The sequence below is a fragment of the Mustela putorius genome, unplaced genomic scaffold, assembly GCF_011764305.1.
Source record: "Mustela putorius furo isolate JIRA1106 unplaced genomic scaffold, ASM1176430v1.1 tig00000580_pilon_pilon_pilon, whole genome shotgun sequence".
Taxonomy (NCBI): Eukaryota; Metazoa; Chordata; class Mammalia; order Carnivora; family Mustelidae; genus Mustela; species Mustela putorius.
Window position 1 is genome coordinate 10,539,379 of NW_025421423.1, and position 20,928 is coordinate 10,560,306.

The 20,928-nt window shown below is 35.6% G+C and overlaps 1 long non-coding RNA gene across 1 annotated transcript in view; it reads left to right on the forward strand.

Moving 5' to 3' along the window:
- LOC123392476 overlaps positions 1-20,928 on the forward strand; it is a 706,642-nt gene that overhangs the window by 445,021 nt on the left and 240,693 nt on the right. The window lies entirely within an intron of this gene.

Here is a 20,928-nt window from a genome sequence, read left to right on the forward strand (position 1 = left end):
TTTTAAACAGGAAGTAGTGTGATTAGAGAGGGGTGTGTGTGTGTGTGTGTGTGTGTGTGTGTTAAATATTTGGTTATCCCTGTGGAAAATTATTAGGAAGGGAACTGCAGTTACTCTAGAGAGGTAAGTCAGGAAGATATCCCCCTTACTTAGGTGAGTGATAATGGTGGTCTAGACCAGGACGGGGCAAGGAGAAATGAAGATACAGAGATATTTTAGAGTTAATGGAGAAAGAGATGTCAGGGTAAACCCCTAACTTTCTGTCTTGAGAGCAATTAGGTAGTTGAATATGACACCTAATGAGAGTGATAATACTGCAAGTAGAACTTACTTGGGATAGAAAGGAAGAGTCAGGAGTCAAAGAATTATGTTTTGGACATGTCATGGTCAAGTTGCTTATGAAGCATCAGAGTGGAGGTATTAGGTAACCCGCTGGATTATATGAATCCCTCGTTCACAAGACCTTGGGGCTGGAAATTTAAGTCAAGGAATCTAGAAACACAAAAAGAACATATGAAGCTGTAGGAGTAGATCATTTCCCCTAAGGAGAGGTTAAGATGGGAAGAAACTGAAGAAACCTAACATGAAGAAGAATCAGCAAAGGAGACCGAGAAGCAGAAGCAAAGGGGTAAAAGAGGAGATTGTAATGTTTTAGAGGCTGAGGAAAGAGTGTCAAATGCTGCTGAGATTTCAAACAAGGGGCTAGTTTGAGATTATTTATTGTGTTTGTAACAAGGTCATTATTCAACACCTTATCAAAAGCAATTCTAAAGAACTGAGCCAGATAGAATGGGTTGAAGAGTGGATGGGAGGTGAGTATGTTCAGATACCATGTATTAACAGTTTTCTTTTTGAGGAGCTGACTGTGAAAGAAAAAACAGTTTCTATCACAAATGTGCTTAAATGATGAATTTTGGGTTTTTATTCACTATCCATGTTGCTGGGCTATAAACTTCTTAACATCAGGCAATACATCTTTCTTGTTTTCTTCTGTATATTTGAGACCTAACATGCTTCTCAGTTCATTGTAAAGTTCAGTAACATTTGACAAGTAAATGAATAAAGGTAAGTAAACAAGAATTTAGAGAATATCTTGGACAGCTATTTTCTGAAAAGTGATAAAGTTGCATTTAGAACATATTCATGACATTGGAAATTAATTTGTTGGAAGCAACTATATTGTCATGCTCTGTCACTGTCAAGGAGAGACTTTGGGCTGAAAAAAAAAAAAAACATAATCCTTCCTCTGCTATGTTCTGGAAGAGAATTCCACTGTGACTGATGTTCCCTTGAACGTTGCCTTTTCTTTGTCTCCAATGCTGTTGCCTTATTACTCTTGATCTATTCCAGTGAAATTTTTAAGTGCTCTAGGCAGTGCAATCCCTTTGCTGCAATCTGTAAATCAAAATCAAAATAACACCAAACTATAAAACCCAAAGTTTATGCATATACCAGTATTAAAAGAACTTTTCTCTATATTTCACTGCTTGCAAAATTCTGGATAAATCACACAGCTGACACAGGCTCATTCACCCCTGCATTATTGGAGCCCTAAGCATGAGTTTAACCCACCTACTCAGGAATTCATTATTCCTCAGGCTAGTTTCTCCCCACTTCACCCTCTTCTGAGTGATCTTAAAACACAGATGTGATCTTTTCATGTGAAATCCTTCATTGGCTCCTTATAACCTATAGGACCAAACTCATTCTCTTAGCCTGACTTACAGGGTTTTTTATTTTATTATCCCTGAAAATTCCTGGGCCCATCCATTGTCACAATACACATGTGGTCCAGTCATTTTGGATTGCTTGTAGTTCTTTGAACAGCTCTTGGGATCTCACAGATTCACACATTTGCGCTGCCTGATGTCTCTACCTATAATATCTCTCTTCTACTTCACCCACCTAATTCTTCCATCTCTCCAAACTCAACTAAAAATCACTCGGTCTTCTAAGCCTTAAACTAACGGTCTTAGTATATGCCTCTCTGTGCAACTGCTGCACACCCTGGTTTTGCCTAATCTGTGCATTGTATTGAAACTGACCCCATCTCTCTCCAGCATAACTTCTCCTAATGATATTTATGGACTCTTTAATGAGCTCTTCATGAGTTATATCATGTAATTCTCACAACAACCCAATGAAATACATACTATAATATTGTATCTCACACATGACAAAATTAAGACCCAGTGATTTGTCCAAGGTCATGCAAGTATCAAGAGATAGAGCAGATATTCAAACCAGATTATGTAACACTGGAATACAGTTGACCCTTGAACAATGTGGTGGTTAGGGGTGCCAACCCCCATGCAGTCAAAAATCTGCGTACAAATTGTAACTCTTCCAAAAACTTAATTCTATTGACCAGAAGCCTTAGTGATAACTGATAACATAAACAGTTGATTACCACATATTTTGCAATATATACTATATTCTTACAATAGAGTAAGCTAGAAAAAAGAAGTGTTATTAAGAAAATCATAAGGAAGAGAAAATACATTTACAGTGCTGTGCTATGTTTATGGAAAAAGAATCCATGTTAAAGTGGACCCAAGCAATTCAAACCTATGTTGTTCAAGGGGAAACCATACCTACTCTTAACCTACTATATTAGACTTGAGGTTCTTGAAGACAAGGAGTGGCCTTGTTCCCAGATCTTTGCACTAGATTTGGAACAGTGAGAAGTTGGTAAATGTTTAATGTATGAACGGAATGAATAAATTATTATGATCTATTTCTCTTCTCTCTTAGACATTATTAGAAAAATTAGATTATGTGCATTTTTATTTTTCCTGTAGTGTTCTAATGAGAACGTCTAAAATAAGGAGTCTAGCATAAATCAAAATGGTAGAAGCATTGGAAGACTTTCCAGTTAGATGAGAGATTAGATTTGTTTGGTCTCATGTCAAGAGCTGAATTAGGACCAAAGAAAGAAAGCATCAGGGAAATAGCTCTTACCCACTGGGAATTAAAATATTTTAACTTACAGAGCTATGTAAAGATGGAATGGGCTGCCCAGCAGAGTGATGAGGTCCCCATTCCTGGGGGGTATGCAAGTAGAGGCTGAAGGACTATGTGGGCAAATGGGACAGAGGAATTTCAGTTATCTAATGAGGCATTTTATTGGATGACCTTGAACCTCTTTTCCATATAGAAATTCTATGAGTCTATGAAATAGAAAGGTGATAAGGAGCAGGAAGGCACTGAAATCTGAACAGATTGGATGATATATTTTAATTTTCCTACTGGTGTAACTGAAAGTCTAAATTTATGGAAGAGCAGCATTTATTGGAATTTATCTACTAAGTCAAAGAGAACAGGCAGATGGAAATAAGCCAATTAAAACAAATCCTCCAAGTTATCAGTTCTGTCCTGGTCCTCTTGTACCCTTGAACCTCATCATTTCTACTACCCCCTGACCTTCCTTTGAGTGATAGATTTTTGTGAAACATGAACACAGAGAACTAGAAATCAGTACCCCTTCTAATGGGACAGTTTTGAAAGTAGAAGAGACAGACAAAGGGAAACTTCTCCAGCAGGGAAGAGATGGAAGAAATGAAGGAAATCTCAAGCTGGCTGATGGGACAGAGTGTTGTAAATAAATTCCCCATGTCTATGCAAGTAACAGAATTAAGGATGACGGCTCTAGCCCCAGAGGCAGGATTGAGCACTTTCACCTATTTATAGGGTTTCAGGTTTTTTCTCGGGCCTACAGGAGAAAAAGAAAAGAGCTGGGAGTGACCCACGAATGAAAAACAGCATCTGATGAGGTCATAACAGTCTTGGCTTGCCCAGGGGGGATAAATCTTGAAGTGGGGGCCAGGGGCATGGTGATGGGAAGGGAAGGCAGCAGCACCAGAGGGTAGTGGAGGACCCAGTAGTGGTGGCCAAGCCTGAGCACAGGAAGGGTGAGTTTGGGAAGCCTTCTAATACCAAAGAGCAGTGGGGTTTAGAGGATGGAAGCTGTCATTCTAGTAGCTCGACTGGTGTGGCTAAGCCAGGAAATTCCTCTTTGTTACTACTTCCTTCCTGGAACCATAACTTATTAGGAGCCCCTTTAGGTTTTACTTAAGCATCTTGAGAAAAATTCTACATTGCTTTTATTTGTTTCTCCAGAGTGTAGCTTAGTGCCTGAGACATCATGCACTAAATCAGTGTTTCTTAAATGATTGACTGAATGAACAAATCAATGAAGAGGATCACTAATTTTGTAGAGGGACTCTATTAAATATTTGATACTGGCTAGAGTAGGGGGTGGAATCTGCAAATGAAGACAGCATCCATGTTCCTAAGAAGCTGTATGTCAGGTAGAGAAGTTGGATATAGAGATGCTTAATATAATGAAATAAAGGTTGATGAAGGAGAAGGAAGTGCTGAGTTTACACTAAGTCTGGAAGCTACTCGCTTGAAATTCTATATGAGTGCTTTTGATATCAGAGGGTCTTTTTCTTTTCCCCCCACTGCTCCTGATTGTTGACGTCATAGGCCAGCATTTTGAATAATTTAGAAAATGTTAAAAGGCAGGACAAATATAAATCATAAGCTCACTGCACGGCGGCAACCTATTATTACTACTTTGACATATTGCTTTCTAGACTTTTTCTGTGCATTTTTTTCTTCATAATTGAGATCATATTGCACCTAGAATGTTATGTTATTCTTTCCCCTCCCCACTTACCATGTCATTAAAATACCATTTCTAAGCATGATGTATGACTTTCTCATAGTCCATTGTATGTCTGTACCACAACTCATTTAATCATTCTCCTAATTTTCTTTCTGTTGGACAATTGGGTTCTTCAAATTCTTGATGTTATGAAAGTTAGACTATATTTCTAGGAAAGTAGTTCCAAATCAAAGAGCAGAAATTATTTTTTACAGTTTGTGATATGCCTTGTCCAAGTGCCCTTGTCCTAGTACATTTGGGCTGCTGTAACAAATTACCACAGAGTGGATGACTTATAAACACCAGAGCTTTATTTCTCCCAGTTCTTGAAGCTGGAAGCCTGAGATCAAGGTGCTAGCAGTTTTGGTATCTGGTTTCCAGACAGCTGTCCTTCCTTACATGGCAGAAGGGAGCTAGGGAACTCTCTGGAGCTTCTTTTATATGGGTGCTAATCCTATTCATGGAGGCTCCACCCTCATGACTCACCTCCAGATTCCTCACTGGGGATTAGGTTTTGACATATGAATTGGGGTGGTAGGGGGGGACACAAACATTCAGCCTATTGCAGCTATCCAGGATGATGGAACCAATTTATATTCTCACTGGTTCTTTGTGAGTACTCATCTTACCACATGGAGGGTTTTTTTTTTTTTTTTTAAATTCCAGTGTAATTAACATACCATGTTAGATTGGAGTAGGGGTATTATTAAATGCTATCCTGGCAACTGGTTGTTGTCAGAGAGCTTTTACTAGTTCTCTGGCTAGAAGAGAAACCAGATTAAACAGCTACATTTAAATGTATATCATACTACTTTATCAAATTATCAAAACATTAATATAATATCTAACTGGTATGGGCAAGCATTGATATGGTGCCTCTTAACATTGTTGATGGCAAGATACAATTATGTAACACTTTCAAAAAGGTAGTTTGGGAATAGTTTTTAACAAACATCAATGCCCACGTAATTTAATGTCTGAAAATTCTTCCCAAGGAAGCACTTAAAAAAAAAAACAAAAAGTTATTTTCATCAAGGTGTGTTTATGCAAAAAATGTTACTACTTTTGTTAATATTTAATATATAAAGGAATGTTTAAGTAAATCATGGCATATCTTCTCAATGAACTTGTGATGCATGCATTTTATTTTTAAATTTTTATTCCAATATGTTAACCTACAGTATTATATTAGCTTCAGGCATACAATATAGTGATTCAACAATTCTATACATTACTCAGTGCTCATATGATTAGTGTACTCTTTTTTTAAATTAACATATAATGTATTATTTGTTTCAGGGGTACAGGTCTGTGAATCGTCAGGTTTACACATTTCGCAGCACTCACCATAGCACATACCCTCCCCAATGTCTAGCACCCAACCACCCCCTCCCTACCCCTCACTCCACCCCAAGCAACCCTCATTTTGTTTCCTGAGATTGAGTCTCTCATGGTTTTTTTTTTTTTAATGTATTTATTTGACAGAGATCACAAGCAGGCAGGCAGAGAGAGAGGGGGGAGGAAGCAGGCTCCCCGCTGAGCAGGGAGCCCGATGTGGGACTCGATCCCAGGACTCTGAGATCATGACCTGAGCCGAAGGCAGAGGCTTTAACCCACTGAGCCACCCAGGCACCCCTCTCATGGTTTGTTTTTCTCCCCATCCCATCTTGTTTCATTTTTCCCTCTCTACCTCTCAAATTCCTCACATCAGATAGATCATATAATTATCTTTGACGGATAAGTGTACTATTAATTCCCTTCAACTATTTCACCCATCCCTCACCCACCTCCCTTCTGGTAACCATCAGCTCTCTATAACCAAGAGTCTGTTTTTTAGTCTCTTTTTTTCCCTTTGTTCATTTTTTAAAAATTCCACATTATGAGTGAAATCATGTGATATTTATCTTTCTCTACCTTATTTTGCTTAGCATTGTGCCCTCCAGAGCCATCCATTAGTGCAAATGGCAAGCTTTTATTCTTTTTTATGGCTGAATAGTATTCCATTGTATAAGTGTAAATACCATATCTTCTTTATTCATTTATGTGTCATGGGACGCTTGGGCTGCTTCCATAATTTGGCTCTTGTAAATAAAGCTGCAAGAATCATAGTACGCATGTATTTTTTTGAGTTAGTATTTTTGTGTTCCTTGGGTAAATACCCAGTAGTGGAATTACTAGATCATATGGTAATTCTATTTTTAATTTTTTGAGGTACCTCTATACTGTTTTCCATGGTGGTTGCACCAGTTTGCATTCACACCAGTAGTGCACAGGGGCTCCTTTTCCTTCCCATCCTTACCAACACTTGTTGTTTCTTGAGCTTTTTTATTTTAGCTATTCTGGCAAGTTGAAGTCATATCTCATTGTGATTTTGATTTGCATCTCCCTGATGATTAGTGATGTTGAGCACCTTTTCATGTGCCTGTCAGCTATGCATATGTTTTTGGAGAAATGTCTGTTCTTTTCTTTTGCCCATTTTAATTGGATTATTTGGTTTTTGGGAGGTGTTGGGTTTTGTAAGTTCTTTATATATTTTGGATACTAACCCTTTATCAGATATGTAATTTGTAAATATCCTCTCCATTCAGTAGGTTATCATTTGGTTTTGTTGATTTTTTTCCTTTGCTGTGCAGAAGCTTTTTATTTTTGTGTAATCCTAATAGCTTATTTTTGCTTTTGTTTTTCTTACCTCAGGAGGCCTATCTAGAAAAATGTCACATGGCTGAGGTCAGAGACATTACTGCTTGTGCCTTCTTCTAGGATTTTCATGGCTTTTCGTATCACATTTATATCCTTAATCCATTTTTAGTTTATTTTTGTATATGGTATAAGAAAGTAGTCAAGTTTCATTATTTTCATGTAGCTGTCTAGCATTCCCAATACCATTTGTTGAAAACACTGTCTTTTTCCCATTTCATATTTTTTCCTCCTTTGTCAGAGATTGACTGACTATATAATCATGGGATTATTTCTGGGCTTTCTATTCTGTTCCATTGATCTGTGTATCTCTTTTTGTGCCAGTACAATACTGTTTTGGTTATTATAGCTTTGTAGTATATCTTAAAATCTGGGATTCTGTTACCTCCAGTTTTGTTCTTTTTTAAGATTGCTTTGACTATCTGGGATCTTTTTTGGTTCCATACAAATTTTAGCATTGTTTGCTTTAGTTTTGTGAAAAATGCTGTTGATATTTTGATAGAGATTGAATTAAATCTATAAATTGCTTTGGGTAGTATGGACATTTTAACAATATTAATTTTTCCAATCTATTAGCATGGTATAGCTTTCCATTAGTTTGTGTAATCTTCAGCTTCTTTAATCAGTGTCTTACAGTTTTCAGAGTACAGGTTTTTTACTTCTCTGGTTAAATTTATTCCTACTTATTTTATTCTTTTTGGTGCAATTGTAAATATGGTATTGTTTTCTTAACTTCTCTTTCTGTTCCTTCATTATTAGTGTGTAGAAATGCAATGGACTACTGTATGTTGATTTTGTATCCTGTGACTTTGCTGAATTCATTTATCAGTTCTGGTAGTTTTTTGGTGGAGTCTTAAGGGTTTTCTATATAGTATCATGTCATCTGCAAATAGTGAAAATTTTACTTCTTCCTTAACCAATTTGGATGTCTATTATTCCTTTTCTTGTCTGATTGCTGTGGCTAGGACTTCTAGTAGAGCTAGTTTTAAAATGGTAAAAGTGAACATCCTTGTCTTGTTTCTGATCTTAGGAGAAAAGCTCTCAGTTTTTCACTATTGAGTATGATGTTAGCTGAGGGTTTTTCATAAATGACCTTTATTATGTTGAAGTATGTTCCCCCTAAACATACTATGTTGAGAGTTTTTATTATGAATGGATGTTGTATCTTGTCACATCCTTTTTCTGCATCTATTGAAATGGTGGTTTTTATCCTTTCTCTTACTAATGTTTTATCAATTTACCAAAATTGATTTGCAAATATTGAACCACACTTGCATCCCAGAAATAAATCCTACTTGATTATGATTTTTTTTTAGTGTGTTGTTGGATTCAGCTTGCTAGTATTTTGTTGAGGGTTTTTGCATCTGTATTTCATCAGAGATATTGATCCATAGTTCTCTCTTTTTTTGTAGTGTCTTATCGAGTTTTGGTATCAGGGTAATGCTGGCATTATTCATTAGAATGAATTTGGAAGCTTTCCTTACTCTTCTATTTTTTGAAATAGTTTGAGAATAACTGATATTAGCTCTTCTTTAAATGTTTGTGTAATTCACCTGTGAAGCCATCTAATCGTAGTCTTTCATTTTGAAGGAATCCTTTTGACTATTAAATCAATTTCATTTCTGGTAATCAGTGTGTTCACATTTTTTATTTCCTCCTGATTCAGGTTTAGGAAGTTATGTTTCTGTGAATTTATCCATTTCTTCTAGTTTGTCCAATTTGTTGGCATATAATTTTTCATAATATTCTAATTATATTTCTGTGGTGTCAGTTGTTATTTCTCCTCTTTCATTTCCAGTTTTGTTTATTTGAGTCCTCTCTCTCTCTCTCTCTCTTTTTCTTCATGAGTTTGGCTAGAGGTTTATCAATTTTTGTTGATTTTTCAAAAATCCAAATACTTCAACAATGGTTCAACAATGGTTCCATTGTTCTGTTCTAATTTGCTTTAGTTTCTGCTTCAGTTATTCTTTAACCTTTATTATTACCTTCCTTCTACTGTTTTTGGGTTTCGCTTGTTCTTCTTTTCTAATTCCTTTAAGTGTAAGGGTAGATTGTTTATTTGAGATTTTTCTTACTTCTTGGGGTAGGCCTGTATTGCTACATACTTCCCCTAGGACCAATTTTGTTGCTTACCAAAGATTTTGGACCATTGTATTTTCATTTTCATTTGTCCCCATGTATTTTTTTAATTTCCTCTTTGATTTCTTGGTGGACCTATTCATTGTTTAGTAGCATATTATTAAATCTCCACGCATTTGTCTTCTTACCAGATTTTTTTCTTGTGACTGATTTCTCGTTTTATAGTGTTGTGGTTAGAAAAGATACTTGGTATGATTTCATTCTTTTTGAATTTGTTGAGACTTGTTTTGGGGTCTAATACATGATCTATTCTGGAGAATGTTCATGTGCACTTGAAAAGAATGCATATTCTGCTTTTAGGATAGAATGTTCTAAATAGATCTGTTAGGTCCATGTGGCCCAATGTATCATTCACAGTCATGCTTCTTTGCTGATTTTCTGTTTGGAAGATCAATCCATTGATGTAAATGGGGTGTTAAAGTCCCTAGTATTACTGCATTACTATTGATTCCTTCCTTTATGTTTGTTATTAGTGGCTTTATGTATTGGGTGCTCCCCTGTTGAATGCATAAATATTTAGAATTGTTATATATTCTTGTTGGATTGTTCCCTTTATGATTATATAGTCTTTCTTTATCTCTTGTTACAGTCTTTTTAAAAAAGTCTCTTTTGTCCATTATGAGTATTGCTACCCCAGGTTTCTTTTCAATTCCATTTCTCTGATAAATGCTTTTCCATCCCTTTCATTTGTGTCTTTAGGTCTCAAATGAGTATCTTGTAGATGATGCTATATAGATAATTTAAAAATATCACAAAATCTTTGTGGAAACATGGGAATAATACAGTTTTATCTGGATTTAATTATATAAATATGTCAACAGATGGGCAGAATGGAAAGGGTTAAACAATAGAAAAAAAATAGAAAAGTTGCCTTTGTTGATGAATGTAGAGGTAAACACTGTGTTTATAATATAATTTTTTAATTAGAGATAACATCAAACAGTTACTATATTTTAGTATTAACTCTGCCATATGCAATATACAATTATATGCAATATACATGTACTCTTTAGAATATTTCTCATGACATCTCTATTATATTCTTATTATCACTGTATCTATTTAAAAGAGGAGTGAATTGAAACTCAGAAAGGTAAAGTAACTTGTCTAGGTCACCTAGCCAGTAAAAAGCAAAACGTGTGCTCAAATTCAATTCTCTCTAACCTAAGTGCTGGCGCTCTTAACCATCACAATGTGTTGCTGGAATTCCTTTTTCTTAAAGCTGATAATTGTTTTTTAAAATTGTGGTAAGAACATTTAACATAAGAGCTTGCCTCTACAAATTTTCAATGTATAATATAGTGTTATTAATGTAACTTTTTCTTAAGTTTATGTTTGTTTGTTTGTTTTTTCTTCTTTTTTTTTTTTTCAAGTTTATGTTTTTTTGATCCCTCCTTACTTTTAGCTCTGGAAAGCAGCTATTTCCCTTTTTATCCCAAAGCAAAATGGTATATAAATGGCCCCCTAACTAAAAGGCATATAGTTGATGTTTTCAGGGTGAGATCAAGGTCATGAGTAATATGAGATCTTTACATAAGACCTCAACCTGGGAGAACCAAGGAAATCATACAGCAGTTTGTTTTTCAAGTTTCAGCAAAAACCCCACCACTCTAGTCAGTTGAAGGAAGATTCCTACAGGCTTGGAGGAACTTCACAAAGATTGGAAAGAATTTATTTGGCAAGAGAGTCCCTGGCCTGAGTAGCTGATTTTTAGGGAGAGGGAAGGAAATCCCAGATAAAACTGCAAAAGCAGATGTCACAGAGGACAATAGGTATGAGAAAAAGAAGTAACATAGTGTGAAGTATCGCAGGAACTCTCAGATAAAAAATATGTTCAGAAATAAGTCCTATAGCCACCTTCCATACATGCCAACACATTCAGGACAAAGATCAATCAAGAGAAGGAAGAAAGCATGAAATTGTCAAATAAAATTTCACAGGTATCAGGGCAACTTGACAGAGTTGGGATCAAGGATGAAAAATGACAATTGAAAGTTACGTATATTTTAAAGAAATAAAAATATAGAAAAAGAAGAGGAAATGAAGAAGTAGAGTATGTCTGGACAGTATTGAGTACTAAGGTAATTTAGGACCTGAACTAGTATGAAATGAAAGAGAAAAGGAGAGGAGGAACTAATATGATATTGCCTCAGAACTATAGCACCAACCACCTGGTGAGAGGGAGGAAACTGATGGTGCTCTCCTGAAAAGGGTATAAAACTGGCCCAGAGCTTTGGGAGACTAGGGGAACTCCACCATTTCTCATGTCTTCTGAGAATCTCTCTTTTAAAGAGCCAATCATTATACTTATTTGCACTTTCTTTTGAGAACATCACCTCCCAAAATATCAAGAGCGTAGCAAGAAAATAACTATATCAGACTCCATTGGGAACAAGAAGGGAAACATTAATATCAAAGTAGATTTGATAATTGGGGCAAATGACTGTGTAGGGATGCTTGGTATAGTCATATATCCATGAGGCTACAAAATGGCTTTTTTTTAAAAAGATTTAAAAAGTAGAACTTGTCATCTGAGGAATGGAAGAGTCAAACATGAATTTCTGTCCTAGAGATTAAAATGGAAACTGGCTACAGGTCTTGTCCCAGCCTGTCCCAAATTTCTACTAGAATCCCCATAAAAATAGAGTAGGTGAAAACTGTCCAAAAAATAAATAAATAAGAATGGCAATAAAATATATTTCTAGAATCTTCTGGAAATTTCACTCATACAATGGCTTTTGGATCCAGATTAGGAGAGAGACAATGATGGGCTGTCCATGTGTGACCTCACAGAAATGCAGAGCAAAGGTGGGAAAACATATTGTATCTATTGCATAGCTGCTTTCTGGCCCAGAGATATGAAGATCATGTAGAATTAAAAGCTTATAGTCAGGGATAAAAGGATATAGCATTGAACCCCATGCCATCAATCTATTTTTTGGTCACATCACTAACTTTCCTAAGCCACTTTTTTTTTTTAAGATTTTATTTATTTATTTGACAGACAGAGATCACATATAGGCAGAGAGGCAGGCAGAGAGAAAGGAGGAAGCAGGCTCCCTGCTGAGCAGAGAACCCGATGCGGGGCTCGATCCAGGACCCTGAGATCATGACCTGAGCCGAAGGCAGAGGCTTTAACCCACTGAGCCACCCAGGTGCCCCCCCTAAGCCACTTTTTAATTATCTGCAAAATGGGGTTCCTATAGTACTTTCCTCAAGGAGTAACCATAAAGATTAAATTAAAAGAGCTAATGTATGTAAAACAGTAAGCATAGAGCCTAGAACATAGTAAACATTCAATAAATACTTATGACATTTACTCCCTCCTCTTAAAAACTTGATCTCTCAGCGAATAGGGTGTTTCCTAAGGTGGTGAAAAGGAAAGTGAAGAAGGAAAGGCAAGCATACATAATATCCCAGGATATGGAGTTCCCCCAACATTGTAGACAGGGTAGGTAAAAGAGGAAGAACAGGGCTCCCAGTATAGTACAGCCTTTGCAGAAAACCGATGAACAGAAAAGAAAAAGAACTCCCCTCAGTAGATCTGCACCAGATAAAAACCTGCTTCACAGAGAAAATTGGGCTGTGTCTGAAGTGTGTCACCCTAATCAGGGATTGTCAGATAAAACATGGGATGCAAAAATAAATTTGAATATTAAATGATTTTTAAATAAAATTATTATAAGTATATCCCATACAATATTATGGAACATATTGATAGTTTAAAATGATTATTTAATTAAATTCAAATTTAACTGAGCATCTTATATTTTTATTTACTAAATCTAGCAACCCTAATTTATCCTCTGGCTGCAGTTGTTAGGAGGAAGTTTGATTTGCAAAGAAATAGTGAGTGAATGAAGCCACAGGAAATGCTCATACCCTGACAGTTGGTAAATTCTGATTAAGTCTGCATCCCCCTCCTCTCAGAATGAATAAATAGAAAATATAGCAATAGCAACAATAGAGGGCCTATCAAGAAATTAGGAGGAGAATGGAAGAAACTAATTTTGAAGACTCATGCAACAGGACTTTGAAAATATTAACTACAAAAACCAGAAAATTTGGAAATTATGTAGTATCCACAAGAAAGCTTGCATTCTGGGGAAGGAACTGAAACTTTTAAAGGGGAGACGTTTACAAATAAAGTTAATTAGAGGATATGCAATATATAATCTTAGTAGAAAAAGCAGAATTCCAATGAAAGTAAAATGTGAAGGGCACAATCTAAATAATTTTGGAGGCAGTCTGGAGCAGAAATGGTGTTGCAGTATAACAAATCATGAAATGGGGTTGAGACTGAAGAAACATCTTTATCTTCAAAGGAGAAGAGCAAGAAGTAAAACTAGAAAAAGATAGGGCGAGACACAGGGGATGGAGATCAGATCTCAAACTATATTAAATCAAAACAGTTACAGTACAAGCAAAAGCAAACAGTCATTTAGAGAAAACTTTCTCAACTCTAAACCATGATGGTGACATAGCAGTCTCCTGAATTTCCCTCCTCCCATGGATGAGCCAAAGAGAAATCTAGAAACTAGATAAATAACTCCTACACATCAGGCAGCAGAGAAAATACCCTAGTCAAAACAGGAAATTCTGGGACACATTCTCACCATAAACCCCATGCTCAACACAGTACCATCCTATTGGGAAGGGATGCCCAATGCCCACTTTCTCTCTGAGGAGCAAAGGTCTGGAGCCACATCTAATGCTCCAACTTTGAAGGATCTCATATGAGACACAGATCCCCAAACCAACTAGCTCTGAAAGTCAACAGGGCTTACATCCGCAAGTCCCAAAAGGCTATAGAAAATGAGGAATCAGTTATTAATGGGCATGAAAGCACTTGTTGAGGCTCTCTACCCAGAAAGAGAAGAGAGGGAATAGGCAAAATTGTTCATCATCTGGTCATTCCCTGGAAGGGTTTTGGTGTCATACTGCACAAGCTGCTTCTTGAGGGTCTGACTTCTAATTAGCATACATCTAGGTGCTGACTGTGATCTTCCTTGCAGCCCAAAAGAGCCAGTGGACACTTTCCCTGCTTTCTCCCTCTGGTCTATTCTAACAGTAAACCCAAGTTACCATTATCTTCTTGGAGGAAGCTGTCCACACACTTAGAACTGCAAATTTTATGGCTACCAATCTGAGGGATGGGTCTCAAATCCAGCTCTGATAGCCCATGAGTTCTGCATTTAGGAGGACCACAGAACTACAGCAAACCAAGTTTCTGAATGAATATAGGAACGCCTCCCACCCCATGGGTATACATGTGGGCTCAGCACAGGGAGAGCAAGCAAAAACACCCATCTCCCAATTTCTTCCTGGAAGAAGTTTGACTGTATACTTTCCTCAAAGCTGCTTGAGGATTTAGCTTTTAATCATCCAACAGCTAGGTGCTGACTGCAGTTTTCCAGTTTGGGGCACTGATGGATCTTGACACTACTCAACTACTGGAAGTCACTAAGAACAAAGATAGCAGGTTGAACAATAACAAAGGTTTGGAAAACAGTCTGGAACTTGGGCCAGGCTAATAAACAAGTTTGAGGTCCCCCATGAGACCATGCTGTCAAGACTGGAAGGGGTGGCTATCCCCATGAGAGTCAAAGAAAATGAGGAAACAGGACTGTATTTTAACCAAGAACAAATAAAGGCTCCAGAATCTGATCTTAATGAAAATAAATCTCCAGAATCTGATCTTAATGAAATGGAGATAAGTGATTTACCCAATAGAGACTTCAAAATAATAGTTATAAAGATGCTCACTGAGATCAAGACAGCAATGTAGGAACAAAGGATTTCAACAAAGAGAAAATATAAGAATACAATAACTAAACTGAAAAAAAAAAAAACCTCAGTAGAAGAGTACAACAGCAGACCAGACCAGGCAGAAGAAAGGATCAGCAAACTTGAAGGCAGGCCAGAGAGATTCATTCAGTCAGAAAAAGAAAAAAGGATAAAAAGAATAAAGATACCTCAAGGACTTATGGGACACCACAAATGGACAAATATGTGCATTATAAGTGTCCCAGGAGGAAAAGAGAGAAAAAGAGGCAGAAGGCTTATTCAAAGAAGTAATGAATAAAAACGTTACTAATCTGGGGAAATATATCAACATCCATATTCAGGAAGCTCAAAAAAATGTAAATAAGACAAATTGAAGAGACCCACTTCAAGTCACCTTTTTTTTTTCATGTCACCTTTATGGATACACAACATACTACCACATAAATTATGATATAAAAAATATAATTGTGAGAGATGGGGGTATAAAAATCTGGAGCTTTTGCATGCATTCAAACTTATCAGCTTAAAATAGACTGTTATAAAGTATTTTATATAAACTTCATGGTAATCATAAAGCTTAAATCTATATTAGTTACATAAAAGATAAAGAAATTAAAGCATACCATTAAAAGAAATCCTGAAATCCTAAACAAAAATAACAAAAGAGGAAGCAAGGAACAAAAGAACTGCAAAATATTCAGAAAATAATTTACAAAATGACAATAGTAAGTCCATATCAACAATTACTCTAAATGTAAGTGAAATAAATTCTCCAATCAAAACACATAAAGTGGCTGAGTGGATTTAAACAACAACAGCAATTTAGACTGCAATAGAGACTGCACACAAGTGACTTCAGCTTTAAGGACATACACTTTGGAAGTGAAGGGATGGAGAATGATATTTCATGCAAATGGAAAAATAAAAAGAAAGCAGAGATAGCTGTACTCATATCAGACAAAATAGATGTTAAGCCCAAAACTATAATAAGGGAAAAAGAAGGTCACTATATAATGATGAAGGAGTCAAATCTGTCAAGGGGATATAACAATTGTAAATATATATGCACCCAACCTGGAACACCTAACTATGTAAAGTACATATTTAGGTAATACATATTTATATATGTATTTAATATTTAAATATCTAAAAATTACATATTTAGGTAATACATATTTACATATATGTATTGAATATATGACAATACAATACAATAACTAAACTGAATTAGGTAATACATATTTACATATATGTATTACCTAATATGTAACAGATCTGAAGGAAGAACAGACAACAGTGCAACAGTAGGGGACTTCAGTCTTCCAGTTTCATCAATGGACAGTTTATCTTGATAGAAAATCAGTAAGGAAACATTGAACTTAGGCTACACATTAGGCCAAATGGACCTAACAGACAAATTCAGAAAATTCTATGCAACAGCAGTAGAATACACTTTCTCCTCAAGCACACATGGAACATTCTTTAGGATAGATAGTATGTTAGTTCACAAAACAAATCTTAATAAATTTAAGAAGATTGAAGTCATTTCCAGCATCTTTTCTGAGCACAGTGGTATGAAACTAGATATCAATTATAAGAGGAACCTGGAAAATTCAAACATACCAAGACTAAACAATATTCCTGTGCACAACCAATGAGTAAAAAAAGAAACCACAAGACAAATAAAATACCCCGGGACAGACGAAGGTGCAAACACAACATACCAAGACATGAAATGCATCAGAAACAGTTCTAAGAGAAAAGTGTATAGAGAGAAATGCCTACATTAAGAAAAAATAAAGACCCCCAAATAAACAATCTAACTGTATACCTCAAGGACCTAGGAAAAGAATAACAAACTAAGCTTAAAGTTAATAGAAGGAAGGAGAAAACAAAGATCAGAGTGGAAATAAAAGAGATAGAGACTGGAAAGAATACATAAGATCAATGAAAATAACTATTTTTTTCAAAGATATACAAAATTGAAAAACAGACCAACTAAGAAAAAAAGAACACTCAAATATAACCAGAAACAAAAGAGGAGACATTATAACTGAAAACAGAAATACCAAGGATCACAAGAAACTACTATGAACACTTATATGCCAACAAATTAGATAACCTAGGAGAAATGGATAAATTCCTAGAAACATATAACCTACCAAGATTGAATCATGAAGAAATAGAAAATCTGAACAGACCAATTACTAGTAAGGAGATTAAATCAGTAAGCAAAAATCTCTCAACAAAGAAAAGTTCAGGACTAACTAGATGCCTTCATAGGTAAAGCCTACCAAATATTTAAAGAAGAATTAATACCAATCCTCTCAAACTCTTCCAAACTCATTTTATAAGGCCGGTAATATCCTGATATCAAAGCCAGACAAGGACATGACAAGTAAAGACAATTATAGGCGATCCTCTCTGAGAAAGTAAACGCAAATTTCCCCAATCAAATATTAGCAAATTGTTCAATAGTACATAAGACGAATCATACACTATGGTTAAATGGTATTTACTTCTGGGATGCAAAGGTGATTCAATATATGCAAATCAATGATTATGATATACCAATTTAATAAAGTGATAGATAAAAGCATGTTATGACGCAGAAAAAGCATTTTACAAAATTCAACATCCTTTCATGATAAAAACCCTTGACAAAGTAGATGTGGATGGAATTGGTTGAAATGATTCATGGGAAAGTTTGAAAATTTTCTTTTAAGATCAGGAACAAGACAGCAGTGTCCACTCTCACCACTTTTATTCAACACAGTACACAAATCCCTAGCCAGAGCAATTAAGCAAAAAAATACAAGAGGCATACAAATTGGAAAGGGAGAAATAAAATGGTCACTTTTTGTAGTTGACATATATTGAAAACCCTATAAACTTCACCAAATAGACTGTTAGAATTAATGAATGGATTAAGTGAAGCTGCAGGTTATAAAACCAATATAAAAATCAGTTGTATTTCTATACATTAACACTGAACTGTCAGAAAAACAATCCCAGTTTTAATTGCACCAGAAAGAATACAATACTTAATGAATAAATCCAATCAAAGAGGTGAAAGATAGTACACTGAAAACTATGAAAAACTCATGAAAGAAATTAGAGAAAACACAAATAAATGGAAAGATATCCCATGTTCATGGATTAGAAGAATTAATATTATTTAAAATGTACATACTACACAAAGTAATCTACAAATTCAAAGCAGACCTTATCAAAATTCCAACAGGATTTTTTCACAGAAATAGGAAAAAAACATTCCAAAATTTGTTGGAATGACAAAATATCCAACAGAGCCAAAGCAACCTTTAGAAAGAAAAAAAAAAAAAACCTGGAAGCATCACATTTCCTGATTTCAAATTATATTACAAAGCTATAGAGTTAAAACAATATATTATTGGCAGAAAAACAGACAATCAATGAAACAGAATGGAGACCCTAGAAAGAGACCCATGCATGTATGGTCAATTATTTTTTGGCAAAGGAGCCAAGACTATGCAATGGGGAAAGGATAGTCTCTTCAACAAATGGTGTTGGGAAACGCAAAAGAATGAGCCTGGACCCCATATCTTACACCATACACAAAAATCAACTCAAAATGGATTAAAGACTTGACTGGAAGACCTGAAACCATAAAACTTCTCAAATAAAACATAGGGAGAAAGCTCCTTGACATTGGTATTAGCAATGATTTTTTGGATTTCACACCAAAAACAAAGACAACAAAAGCAAAAGTAAGTGGGACTTTATCAAACTAAAAAGCTTCTGCACAGCAAAGGAAGCCATCAACAAAATGAAAAGGCAATCTGTGAAATGGGAAAAAAATAAAAACTTGCAAACACATATCTGATAAAGGTTTAATATTTATAACATGTATGGAACAAAACAAACTCAGTAACAGATACCAAATAACTTCATTAAAAAATGGGCAAGGGACCTGAATGTATTTTTTCCAAAGAAGGTATATGAATAACAGGTACATGATGAGATGTTCAACATCACTAACCATCAGGGAAATGTAAATCAAAACCATGGTGAGATATCACCTCACACATGTTAGGATTACTATTATCCAAAAGGCAAAAAATAAATGGTGGTGAGGATGTGGAGAAAAGGGAACCCTGTGCACTGGTGATGGGAGAATAAATTTTGCACAACAGAAAGCAATGTGGAGATTCCTCAAGAAATTAAAAATAGAACTAATGTGTGATTCAACAATCCCCCCTTCTGAGTATATATGCAATGGGAACAAAATCTTTTTTTCAAATATCTGTACTCCCACCTTCACTGTAGCAGTATTCACAATAGCCAAGGTATGGAAACAACCTAAATGTCAGTGGATGAATGGATGAAAAAAATGTGATATAATATAGAGTGGAATATTATTCAGCCTTTAAAGAAAGAAAATCCTGCCAATTGTGACAACATTGATGAAGCTGGAGGACATTATGCTAAGTGAAAAGCAAGCCAGACAGAGAAAGACAAATATTGCATGGTATCATTTCATGCGGAATCTGGGGAAGAAAAAAGAAAAGAAAAAAAAAAAAGGCCCAACTCTTACATAGCAGAATGGTGGCCGCATGGGGCCAGGTATGGAAGAAACAGAGAGTGGATGGTTAAACAGTATAGACTTTCAGTTATTAGATCAATAAGGCCTCAGGACCTAATGTATCACATGGTGACTGTAGTTGATAACACTGGATTGTAGAATAGAGATTTGCTATGACAGTAGAATGTAAATGTTCTTGCTTTAAAAAATTATGTGAGGTGATGGATGTATTAACTCTAATGGGTGTCCTTTTACCATATATATGTATATAAAATCATCACATTGTCTACTTTAAATACATTACAGTTTTTTGTCTATTATATCCTCAATACTTTTTTAAATGGCCCTAATACACAGATACATAATCTATATCAAAAATGATACAGGAAAAAAATACCAACCTATGCTGGAATACTGGAATTTTAAAATGTTTTACATATTATATATTATCTAATTTAATTCTTATTTAATTCTCAGAGATACCTTGTGAATTTATATAATTATGTTAAGCTAAACCTTTGGTATTACTACTTATGGTAGCATAATTAGTCAAATATTTATATTGTTATAATTTTCAGCTCAGAAACTTAAAATACATAATAAAAATTCAATAGACTCTTTCAAAAAAAATAAGGAGGAAACTTTTTAAAGCTAAAGAAAAAGAGAGAGAAGAGAAAAGTTTAGTGGCCTAAGAGGTGATTACTGGACCCTCAGGCTAGATGTCCTTCTAGATTCTTTACCTGTATTAATTTTTTTTTTCTGAAACAATAGAAATCTATTATCTCATGCCTGCGAAGTCTAGAAGTTTGACATCAAGGTTCTGTGCTCTCTCAGAAGGCTCTCAGAGAGGATCCTTCCCTGCTTCTTGCAAGCTTCTGGTGTTTGCTGGCAATCTTTGCTGGTCCTTTTGCCCCTAGCTGCATCACCCTAGTCTCTGCTTCTGTCTTCACGTGGCCTCCTCCCCTATCTGCCTCTATGTCTGTGCCTCTTCTGTGTTCTTGTAGGGACACCATTTTGGACTTAGGGCCCACTCTACCCTCATAGCTACCCTATGAGGTAGGTACTATATTAG